Raw genomic sequence first — 13,332 nt, 5'->3', positions numbered from 1 at the left:
AATGATTGGTACAGTTGACTTTGGGGGCATCCCAACAACTCCCTCAGTCATTATCAAACATTTTTACAGTATCATTTTGGAGAAATTAAGCCTCAAAGTTGCCTTTTTTTGCTCAGAATAAAAGGTGTAATATGCCATTTTTACTGTACTGTAACATCACTTTGGTCCATAAGTTCAGACAATTGTTGGTACAGTTGACTTCAGGAGCATCCTGACTACTCCCCCACTCATCATCAAATTGTATCATTGTACTGTATAATTTTGGAGAAATTAAGCCTAGAATTTGTCTTTTTTTTTTTTTTTTTCTTGTTTTGCACCGGAAAAACTCTAATACTCCATTTTTAATGTATAATAATAACATCACTTTGGTCCATAAGTTCAGAAAAAAACAAGAAAAAGGCTTAATTTGAGTGGGGGAGTAGTCACGATGCTCCTGAAGTCAACTGCACCAACCATTGTCTGAACTTATGGACCAAAGTGATGTTACTGTACAGTAAAAATTGAGTATTAGACCTTGTTCGGTGTAAATAAAAGGCTATTTTAATGCCCCCCCACCCATTTAGTAATCCGTTCCCTCAGTTTAGTAAACTGTGCGCACAGTTTAGCTATCTGTTCCCTCAGTTTAGTAAACTGTGCGCACAGTTTAGCAATCTGTGCCCTCAGTTTAGTAAAATGTGCGCGCAGTTTAGTAATCTGTTCCCTCAGTTTAGTGCAGGGCTTTTTTTTTTTCCTCAACTGACACCAGGGGGGCTCCGTACATATTAAATGTAGTTAAGTATCAAAAGTCATTTTCTTGCAATAAATGCACTTCAATCAAAAGTACAAGTTAAAGTAAATTATACATATATTTACACATATGTATACCCTGTTTACAAAGGTTCAACTGATTATAATGCTGGCCGATACAAAAAAATTAAAGCAACACTGTAAAAATTGACATTTTGTGCGATTTGGCGCCCCCCACACTTTCTGAGTGCACCACTGTGGTAAATACAAATCTCAGGTCTGTAACAATTTTGTTAATGCAGGTGCTAACTACAACACAAACTCATTACATCATAACAATGTTATGTGTTGAAAACTTGTATGTTGAAGTAAACATGTATGTGACACTGTGATCCTCCCCTCTCACTGAAGTTACATAGAGCAGAAACAAGTGACAGAGACACCATTCACCGTGTTACAAGACACTGTACCATCAACATGACTCTGAAGCTGTTAGTTTAAGGTATACAAGTTACATCATGTTGCTTGAAGGTCACACTGAATTTATTTTAATTTTACAACATTCTCTTGAATCAGTTACTTTTAGGACATCATCATAGGTATTTTTCATGTAAGACATTGTGACTTCAGATGATAAATGACTCTCAGTCAGCTACTTCAGTTTCAGGGTACTACATGTTGGCTCAGTAGGTGTATTTCCATTCACCCGTTTAAAGCGCAATTTTCTTCGGACTACCAAAAATTAAAAAAATCTAAGCTTGCCTGAGGTGGAGAAGCTGGTGTATCGATTAAGGCAAACTGACTTAAACTTAGAATATATGACTTTTCCGCATTCAAATGTCTACACCCATGTTCTATATTTTATAGAGTTGTGGACTTACACTGTCCCAGATGTTTCTGACAATGTTCAAACCAGAGAAATCTGTAATTTTATTTCATTTTGTCAGCATGTTTCATTTGGTCACCTGTCACTTCCGGGGAAACATCAGATGATACTTCAGGGATGATTGACTTTCAGTATTGATGGTTGTTGAACAATGATGACAGCAACTCCCAGCATCCCACGTTATTTCCCTAGCTGAAAAAATGACATACTGTGTGTTTAAATTCCAGTTAGCAGGAATTAAATCCTCAAAAATTCTGAAAACCTGCAGATACCCTTCTTCACAATATTACTCTGGTTCAAAAGGTAAAATCATGTGTAGGTGTGTGTGAGGAGCTTTCTGTGTGCTGCTGTACAGTCACACACACACACACACATTCTCTCACAAAACCTGTTCTAGGACTGAACTGGTACTGACTGTTGCCAAACTCTGTAGGCCAACTCGCCCACACTCTCTGAAGACCCCAGCCTGCCGGCGGACTGCTGTCTTTCCAAACAGCCTCAAATGAACATGGATCAGTTTCCATTAAAACAGCCATCCTGACACTATGTTTCTGCACCATGAAACACAGTGCTGTTCTGTGATTGTCTGGATATAGAGGAGAAAGTGTTTCACTTATTTTCTGTTCTCACTCAAAACAAAAAGGAAAATGAGAAATATGACCCAGGTAGTGGGTAATTGTGTGGCAGCTGACATAATGAGCTGGTGAGATAGAACCAGATGAGCTGCAGCACAAGTCCAGGGCTCTGAGGTAATGGACTGTAAAATGACTTGTCCTACTATTAAAAGCTACAGAGAATAGAGCTGTGACCTCTGCTGAGAGATACAGAGATACACTGTGTGTGTGTGTGTGTGTGTGTGTGTGTGTGTGTGTGTGTGTGTGTGTGTGCGTGCGTGCGTGCGTGCGTGCGTGCGTGCGTGCGTGTGTGTGTGTGTTTGTGTGTGTGTGTGTTGGTCGTTCCTATCTCATTGCTGAGAAAACCGTCTAATCATCATAACTAGTCTGGCTAAAGCCCTCAGCACTGATATCATTATTTGGTTAGTAAAATTCTGATTCCGGCAAAATTTATATTACTGACATTAAAGCAGCATTTAGTGTGGACTGAATGATAAGAGATCTCGTAGTCTCTCAGCCATCTCCATAGTGCTTTGTCAGCACTGGAGAAAGGTCTGTAACAAGGCTGTAACAATTCTGGGCCTGAAATAGGCTTACCAGTCTACATCCGCTGAGTCAGACTAGACTGGACACATACAATAACATAAACATTTATGATAAGGTTTCCCCCTGTATTTTGTTATGTAGGTATTGTGACCGTGATAGCTGTCGAGTGGGGCATTGTAAAAAATCAACTCTGTCAGTGCCTCCTTGTGGGCAAACTATTCCAACCCACACCATGTCCAAATGACCTAAAATCTTTGGCATTTCTGCAGCAAATTATTGTGACTCATCAGCTGACTGATAAGGTAATGCTAATGTTTCTGAGACAAGAAAAAAACTGGCCACTAATATGTCAACCTGACTGTTAACCCCTTAAAGCTGCTCTATGTAACAGTTTGTAGTAATCTACATGTCATAACTTTTTTGAGCGGATTGTAACGTGATGTGACAAATGAGACCTTTCCCACCTCTCTCAGTTGTCTATACAAGCCTGTGGATGATGTGTTGAAGCTGTTTAATGCTGCTGGACTTTGGATTTCTTTGTGGAGGACGCAGGTCAGATTTTCTGGGACAGTCTAAAGGATGCAACTTTATGCATGTTCTCAAGTGTCTTGTCTCAGTGCCTCTCTCCGCTCCACTAACAGAGAGCAACAGTGGCTAACATTAATTCAGAAATGAAGTCTGCAAACATAAACTTCCATCACAAAACAGAAGTTCCACAGAGCCCCTTTTTCTGCAATTTATGAATATTTTGCATTTTTCCATTTTCAAATGCAGGCTGTGGCCACAGGCAGCCAATCATCCCCATTCATTTATGTACAGTACAAAAAATCAGACACCTAAACTTGGTTAAGATCTGTATTCATCACAGTCATCAAACCAATCAATAATCTGTAAATCAGCAACAGATTACACAACTCGCACACATTTTTACGATTTGCTCCTTCAATTTTTTTTTTATTGCACAGAAATGAATCAAAACCATTGTATGTCTGGAATGGAAGCAAATAAAGGACAGGTATTGTCCTTGAAAACTGAGCCCTACTGATATTGATATTGGCCTGTCACAGATATATCAGAGATAAAGTGGTGACGTAAATGTTATCTGATATGAAAACATTTATACAGAACATAATGCAGAAAAAGATAATGCAAGAAAGTAGCTTAAGTCTCAGTTGTGATTTATACTTGTTTAGTATGTTGTTGTTTGATTTAGCGGGCATTTTGTGGTGTGGTTGCAGATTGCTACCAATGAAATAGAAGAAATGTTTAGAATTACCAATGAAATACCCCTTGTCTCACCCTCCCCTAAGGTGCCAGTGTGGGGTTTGTCTGTTGGGCACCATGGAATAAGATTTGCTTCCTTCCTCATAAAAGGGCATTCTAAGATGATCAAAATACAATTTGTGGTTGAATTCTGAATATTATTTCCCATTTCTGTCAATAGATGCCCCCAAATCTTACACACTGGACCTTTAAATTCCCAGTGAAGTTTACTGTGCACTGATGTCAGTTTGGACAGAGATTTTTGATAACCGCATTTGAGACCGCTCAAATTATCTGCACACGCTGTCGCGGTGCTCTAACGCTGTGTGTGTGTGCGAACAGTGGGAAAGTTTCTTATTTTATTTTCTTCATGATTAGTTGCTCTTTATGGCATTTTCTTTATTTTTCTTTTGTAACATGTCATTGATTATGTAGATTTTGTTAATTCTCTTTGATTTGCTATTGTGTTTAATTATTGGAGATTTCATGTATTTAATTTCTTGATTTCTGATGTGTGTTTTGTTATTAGGTACATTTAATTTTCTTTTGTTTCTCACCTGTTGTCCTGACTCCCCCATTCAGGTGCTGTGCCTAGGGTGGCGGATTGGTGTCCCGGTGGCAGTGTCCCTCTTGTGTTAGCACTTTTTGGTTTGATTTTGTTTCACTTTCACTTACTTCACGTGTGGTGTTCCTGGGATCCCCTTTGTGTTGGACCCATCTGCCCAGTAAGTCTCAGCCCTGATAGGCTCCCCTTTTTTTGCCCCTGAGTGACCCCTTAACATTGGAGTTTTTTTTAAAGATTTTGAATTGTAATTAATAAATAACTTTTTTTGTAACCAGAAATGCTGTCTCTGCCTCAATTGTAAAATGGACCTGAGTGCCTCCTTTGGTTTAAAAATAGTCCTTTAAAAAAAGGTCCTTGGGTGAAACCCCCAGGGTGGCGTTGTTTGGCGTGAAATTCATTCTTAATCAAGTGCTGCCCAAAGTATGACCCTAGTGCCGCCACAATAGGTATTTGACTGAGTTTGCAGCTAACGCTGATGGACAGTTTTGTAAGAGAAGTGAACTGAATAGCAGCTTCAAGTGTCAATGCAGTGTCAGGCATGTGACGAGCTTTAAATTTGTATTGTTTTTGTAATGATTTGAACACCATGATGCATGACATGCTTTTGGAACCTTTCCGCTGTCTGGAAAAAACGTGTGTCTGTCTGATTTTAGTCTATCAGCATAGAACCTCAGGCTCCACCTTAAAACCCCTCAGTTGTCGCCTAAAAGGTTTCTGAGATGCAATACATTTTTTCAGTTTGATATTTTGGATTAAACAAACAAAATAAAACATGAGCTTTAGAAGTGTTTTCAGACATTAATGGACTCCTTACACCTCACAGGCCCCAGACTGATATGAATCATTTCATCTCACTCTGAAGGTGAATATGCTTATTTCCCCAAATTTCAAACTATTATTTTAACATTATTTTGATTTATGTCTTACCTGCCTATAACTAGTCTAAAGATATTTTTGATGAATTTGTTCAGACAGAGGATTGGAAACTAAATTAAGCATGGTGCCTTAACATGAGTTCACTGCCCCTCAGTAAATGCAACTGGTCAGTAATATTCTCTTTCATGTCCAGTTGTAGCAATTCCTCACACCATGAATCACAAGCTTCTCCATCTGTTCTGTGTCCATCAGTGAACAAATAAACTCTGCTTTGCCATTTGCTCACAGTAAAATTTCTAGTAAAGTGTCAATTGTTGTGTGGAGAGTCCCTGCAGTGAGGATCTATGAAGGGTTTGCACCGAGCTCTCAGCTCCTGTCAAAACATTGCTCTCCGTGTAGAAATCTGCAAACACTTAACACTGTTTCAGAGGTTAGGCTGGTTAATGGTTATTACTAGCAACAATATCCAGAGTCTCTGATTTTGGTGGACACACGCCACAAACTCCTGTAAGGAAGTCTTTCCATGAACTCCAGCAGGCACATAATCACTGCAGGGAAAGATTGAAAGATTTAATATTCCAAAGCTCCCACCATCTAACTGACATCACTATTACCACAAAAACAAAAAACAGTTCTAACTCTTCAAATGTTCTTTTATTTTTTTAGTTAAACACATTGAAAAATGTCAATCATACTTGGCTTTTTTAGAGCATTTTGCCCTTTTAAAATAAATGCTTTGACATTATATGTCAAATGAGACCTTTCAAATCGAATCAAATGAATTTTATTTATGTAACCCAAAATTACAATCACATTGCCTCAGTGGCCTACAGTGAACGACATTCTCTGTTCTTAGACCCTCGATTTGAGTGAGGAAAACTTGCCATATTAAGAAAAAAAAAAACTCTTAACAGGGGGAAAAAAGATGGAAGAAACCTTAGCTAATTTAGCTATGTTGCACAGGTGGTAAAAAGCGATCATTGCAATTTCTTTGATGTGTTGATGGAAAGAGAGGGTAGGGTTCAATGTAACACCAAGGTTCTTGACGTGAACTTTGAGAAATAACATAGTTATCAAGAATTACCATCACCTGATCAAAGTGGTGTGTCTGTGGAGTGGGGGCAAGACCAGCATCTCAGTTTTATCCGAATTCAGGAGCAGAAAGTTTTCTGACATCTATTTCTTCACTACATACAAGCAGGTCTCTAATTTCATGATTTGAAATGTATCATCAGCTTTTATGGGCACATACAGCTGAGAATCGTCCGCATAGCAGTGAAAATGTATGTCATAACTCTGAATAATTTGGCCAAGAGGTGAAATATATAAAGAGAAGAGCAAAGGGCCCAGAACAGCGCCCTGGGGAACTCCATACTTCACATCAGTAAATATTGATGTAGTATTTTTATAAGAAACTCTCTTTCTGGTAGGTAAGACTTTAGCCAAGTGAGAGCCATGCCAGAGATGCCAAATTGACTTTCAAGTCGGTCTGACAGTATGCCATCCTCTATGGCTGCCTTTCTCAAACTATGGTACGTGTACCACTGGTGGTACGCGGGCTCCCTCTAGTGGTACGTGGAGGAATCTCCGAAATATAAAAAAATTAAATACTGTAGCGACCCTGCAGTGATGTTACTGTTATAATGTGTTCTGTGTTCTAAAGCTCTGTGATTTCTGACTGTCAGTGAACATGTATGTATGGACAGGTATGTGGTTGGATGAGGAAACCACATACCTGGTGAAGGGTGAGTGTAGGAAGTGAGAGTGTGTGTGTGGAGAAAAACAAAGCTGTAAGAAAAGAAGTGAGCGGAGTTGTTGTTTTGGCGTAGTTACGGCCGACAGTAACTGTTGTGGTTCAGACATTAAAGAAAGGTGAGACCAACTCCTCGTTCTCCTTCTTACGTCCGGTCAGACGCTACAGTACAATTAATTGAAAAACGCATATTACTATCAAAATATTATGACAAATGAAATGAAAACACCGTAACCATGAGATAAATGAAAATGGGTTTAAAATAAGTTTAGCCTTAACTGTATTTTTTTGATCCGCCGTCAGCCTGCTACGTAGTTGGGTTGTGGCGTGTGCGCCAAGCTGGTACAAGGTGAAGAAAAAGATCGTAAGTGGAGATCATAAGCGGAGGAAGCTAAAAAGCGTTCAAGACAATGAAGTCGTGGCTCCAAACAGGATCTATTCGAAAGAGAAGTCTGGATCACAAGGATAATGTTACAGCAGAAACGGCAGTGGATGACAGTGATCACAGCAGCATCCCTGAAGTCTCCATAGCATCAACAAACTGCAAACAATGAAAAAATGTGAGGAAATATGACGCCTGTTACATCAAATTTGGATTCAGCTGGAGCGGGACGGAGGATGAGCCCAGGCCCCAGTGTGTGGTATGTGGTGATGTTTTGAGCAATGAGAGCATGAAAAAGCACAGCACTGACAGAAAAACCAGTGGATTTTTTTCTAAAAAAGCGGGACGAACAGAAGCACTCCAAGTCCACCATTCAATCGTGTGTTTCACCTGTAACTAAGGCACAGGAAGCCTCATATTGTGCCAGTCTCCACATAGCGAAAGCCGGTAAGCCACACACAATTGGCGAACAACCGTGTCTACCATTAGCTAAAGAGATGACGCACATCATGTGCAGGGAGAAGGCTGCTAAACAGTTGAACTTGGTACCACTTTCAAACGACACGGTGTCGTGGAGAATAGAAGCCATGGCGGATAATGTTCAAAACACACTGATTGAGCACATTAAAAGCAGTCGCTATTTTTCCATCCAGCTCGACAAGACGACTGATGTCGCAGATTTGGCCAATTTGCTTGTTTATGTGAGATATGAACATAATGTTGCAACAGCCGAGGACATATTCCAGCTCCTGAACGCGTTTGTCCAAGAGAATGGGCTCGATTGGAAAAAGTGTGTTGGGGTGTGCACAGGCGGCGCGAGGGCTATGACAGTTTACCACAGTGCAGTAGCAGCTCGAATCCGCCAGATGACAGCTGAAATGCAATGGACTCACTGCAGCATCCATCGCGAGGCCCTGGCGGTGAAGAAGATGCCTAAAGAACTGAAGTCTGTCTTGGACTCAGCTGTGAAAACAGTGAACTTCATTAAGGCCCGACCGATGCATTCTCGCCTATTCCATGTGCTCTGTGATGAGATGCAGCGAGCATGTCCAACTCTTGCTTCATACAGAAGTAAGGTGGTTGTCAAGAGGTGAGGTGCTTTCAAAGCTTTTTGAATTGCACAGAGAGGTCCAAATATTCTTACAGGACGAATGAACTTAATCTGGGACTACAGGGACTCTCTATCAATGCTTTTGATGTGCAGGACAAAATCAAGGCAATGCTGAAAAAGATGGAGTTGTTTGAAATGAAAGTCAAGGCAGGTGATGTCTCACTGTTCCCCACTTTGGAGAGTTTTCTGTCTGACAATGACCTGACCCTTGATGATCGAGTGAGGGACAACATTGGCATGCACCTTGTCTCCCTCAGACAACAGTTCGGCGAATATTTCCCAGTAAGGGCCGAAGTGAACAACTGGATGAGAAACCCGTTCGACGTTGAAATATCTGAAATGCCCAAGGGCTTCACTGTTGTTGAGCAGGAAAGATTAATTGAGCTGTCTTGCGACAAAACACTGAAGTCTGCTTTCAGAAAACAGTCATTGTTGGACTTTTGGGTACAACAACACAGTGAATACCCTGCACTTCAGACAAGGCCGGGGTTTTTCTTCTTCCTTTTGTGACCACATATCTGTGCGAGAAAGGCTTCTCTTCACTTGCCCTCATAAAAACTAAATACAGAAGCAGGATGGATGCTGAGCCGAACCTGAGACTGAAGCTCACCTTCATCGAGCCAGATATTGCAGGACTGTGTTCACAGAGGCAGGCACACCCTTTCTCATTAGTGTGTGTGTGTGTGTGTGTGTGTGTGTGTGAGAGAGAGAGAGAGAGAGAGAGAATAAGTGCTTCATCTCGCTGTTTATGCTGTGATCATTGCACACAGGTATATTGCATTTCCCAAACTGTTTACTTTGTGATCTTGGGCAGATCTAACACAGTGTTTGAATGATCACTGAACAGCTGTTATTGTTAATGTTGTTATTGTTAATGTGACTTTACAGGGACATACAGTTGTTATTGATTGTTAATGTTCTCACTTGTTATGTGTGCGTACTGTATGTGTGTGAGGGGTTACCCTGCATTATAGTTGTGTGAAAGAGTTTAATATGGTGTGATATTTAATAACAATAATTTCTCTTCAAAATATAATTTATGTGCTTGCAAAATATATTTTTCTGTGCTCAAAAATTGCTCTTTCACAAATGTGGCACAGATATCACACCATAGTTTAAGTGCCAGTTCTAGTGCTACTCCTTTGCACAGTGTGATTGTGGCTGACAAGTCAACAATAAATAAAATTCCTATTGGGAATAACTTTGACTCCTGTTTGAACTACATTTAGCTGAACTGGGTTGCCTAATTCTACTATGATATTTTTACATGGGTCATAATGGTGGTACTTGGAGGGCCAGATATTTTCTGAGGTGGTACAGGGTGTAAAAAGTTTGAGAACCACTGATCTATGGTATCAAATGCAGCGCTGAGATCCAGTAAGAAAAGCACTGAGTTAGAGTTTGAGTCCAAAGTAAGTAAGTAAGTAAGTAATTTACCACTTACACTTCAGTAAGTGCAGTTTCAGTGGAATGACACTGAAAAGGTTCCAGAAGATTATTATTAAGTAGGTAGCCTGGAAGTTGCTGGGACACAACTCTTTCCAAGACTTTAGAGAAGCGGTCATGAGTGATAAATTAACAATATTTAACATTGTAGGTCGCAGTGCTGGCCATAGATCCTTAAACAGTTTTGCAAAAAGGGGGTCCAGGAGGTAGGTAGCTGGTTTTGAGGTTGAGACTAGTTTAGACAATGTCTCAAGATAGATACTTTCAAAAATGTTTAGAGCTGAAATGAACTGTGAATCAGCAGAAGGATGTTTTACAATCAACTTTGACGAGGAAGCCAGAGATGAAGAGATTGTTTGATTCTCATCTCATCAATTTTATTGCAAAAGAAATCATTTGCATCGCACAGACTGAGTGTTTTTTTTTTGAGTAAGTTTAGCCACAGCGTCAAAGAGAAATCTAGGGTTGTGTTTATTATTGTTTATTAGGCCAGAGAAATATGCTGTTCCAGCAGCTTTAAGAGCACGCTTATAATTAAGTACACTATCACGCCATGCACGTTCCATTTTCCTGCAGGCCTGCTTGAGATCTCGGGTTTCATCAGTAAACCAGGGAATAGATTTCTTTGGTCATCTTGTTATGGTAGAGACCGGTGCCACAGAATCAAGGAGGGAGACAAGTACTGAGTTAACTTTATTTGTGAATTTTTCCACAGGCTTTGTCACAATCGCAAAAGGAGCCAAGACCCCAGGCAATTTTTCACTGAGTGTCGCTATGATTGCTGGGCTAATATGACGAGAAGTAAAAACATTTGTGTCACCAGTACAAGGACAGGCTAATGATGCTTCAAATGTAATAAGAAAGTGGTCCGACACAGCAGTGGAGACGGAAGCAACATTCAGGGCTGACACATCTAATCTATGGGAGAGGATCAAGTCCAGAGTGTTACCTCTGGAATGAGTAGGTTCATGAACAAGCTGAATGAAGCTAGAAATATCAAGAAGTGCCAGAAAAGCTTTACTTAGAGGGCAACGAGATCTGAATTAAATTCACCAAATTCTTCTAGGAATTCGGAGTAATGCCCTGGATGTCTGTAGATTACCACCAGGTGAAAGCCTGTTCCCTGGACAAGGCCATTATAACTTGATGAAGATGGTTTTAAAACCAGAGCCTCAAATGAAGTAAATGTAATATCCTGGTTGGAGGTTTATCTGAAAATAGATTTGTAGATTAGAGCAACACCTCCATCCTGTTTAGAGGCCCGAGCAACATGAGCATAGTTATAATCAGGAGGGGAGGCCTCAATTAATGGCAGAAAAGTATTAGGTTTCAGCCATGTTTCACATAAGCCAATCATGTCCAGCTTATGGTCAGTAATCAAATCATTAATCAGTAAGGTTTTTTCAGTTGTGATTAGCTTTGGTATTTTATTATGTAAGACTATGTAAAGTGCTTGCTGAGACATTTCCCCACGGTCAGGTGGAGATCAAAATTAGATTATTGTGATTTACAAATTTAGAGGATGATTGAATGAGAGAGTGACAAGGGGAGGTGACAGTCTCAGTGTTGTTACTAAGCTATCAGTCTGGTATTCTGCACTATATCCCTGACTAGCCATGTTAACTAGGCTAGTAGACTCCATACCAGCACTTACTGTATCACTAGCAGGCTCTCTAGTCACTTGCAACCTGCCCATGAGTGCTACATCCCTTGTGTCAAACCTGCTTCAAACACCTGTCTATATTGCTAGATAAAACAGTAGCGCCGACTTCAGTAGGATGAAGGACGTCTGCTCTCAGCAGGTGGGGGCGACCCAAGAAAGAGGGCCAGTTATCCACAAACCTGTATCCCTGCTCCCTGCAGTCATGTGCCAGCCTAAAGTTAGCTGAGGTACAAAACCAGCGCCAGAAACTCAGAAATCAAAGAATAAACAACTAAGACAGATAGACAAGGAGAGAGACACAGTAAACAACAGACTTCGATCTCACAGAAATTCCGGTGAGACACAGGAAGCCTGTCAACTGTACTATACTTAAATAGAGGCTTTCATCGAACAGAAAAGGGAGCCTTTTTACCCTCAGATGCACATAAACAACACGTTTGGAACTTTTTGAAATACAAAAATGTAAAAAAAAACATTTTTCATCATTGGTTATATTGGTTATCGGTTGCAAGATGCAGGTAATCATCGGTTGTCGGTATCAGTTAAAAGGAGGGAGATAGCCAATTCACGACCAGTTTTTATTCCTTTCGAATCCCGTAGTTCTCTCCATCTCTAAAGGACTAACCAAGGTTGACTTGAGTTTTGGCCCCTGCTCTATCACTGTTCTATATCTTTATTTGTTTCTTTGGTCAACTCTTTTCTTTTCTTTTCTTTGATACGTACAGTAGCTCATTAAGAGACATCAGTTTTAAATAGTGACATAGTAATAATCAGTTAAAAACTCCTTGTAGTATGTTTAAAGTGAAATTTTACTGATACACATGAAATATAGAAACCAGTTTGATAACGCTGTTGTTGATTAACACATCTGGACAAATGTTTCTCAGTGTAACAGGCTGATGCTCGCAGGTGCCAATTTTGAAACTGCACAAGGGCGCCTTGTCTTTGGCACCTGGTTCTTATTAATCTGCATACTTTGTGTTCTGTGTTTTAATGAAAAATCCATAGTGTTAGAGTTAATCATGAAAAATACCTTGTGGTTGTATACCGACTTTGTGACAGGTGTGTGCAAAGAGGCTTATTATTCTGTTTCAGGGTTTGTGTGTGTCAAAGTGGCACGAGTCTGCAGACCCGGCCTCCTGCTTTCACTGCATGTCCCACCCAAATTACGCTGTAAAGCCATCCAACACACTTGAGTTAGCATTTTAAGAGCTACAGGCAGTGTAGTGCACACTGCACACTAATTTCAAAACACCTCTGAGCTCCTGTAATCAAGTTGTTTGGCATGCACCAAGCTCAGAAAGGTGATTGTGTGACTGAGGCTGCAAACATGAATGCCTTATAGAGCTGAGTAAATACGTTTTGCTGACCCTGTTTAATTACTTGATTTGAAAATAAAAAATGGGGAACATTTTTTCATGTGCTTGGTGTTCTTTTTTTCTCGTACTGTAACGACCTGATCTCCTCCAGCTTGCTTGTTGGGATTCTGATAGGCAGTATA

This window comes from Pagrus pagrus (genome assembly GCF_965226575.1).
Source record: "Pagrus pagrus genome assembly, chromosome: 1".
NCBI classification, from domain to species: Eukaryota; Metazoa; Chordata; class Actinopteri; order Spariformes; family Sparidae; genus Pagrus; species Pagrus pagrus.
The sequence above is the reverse complement of the archived record's forward strand: the minus strand, read 5'-3'. Positions refer to the sequence as shown.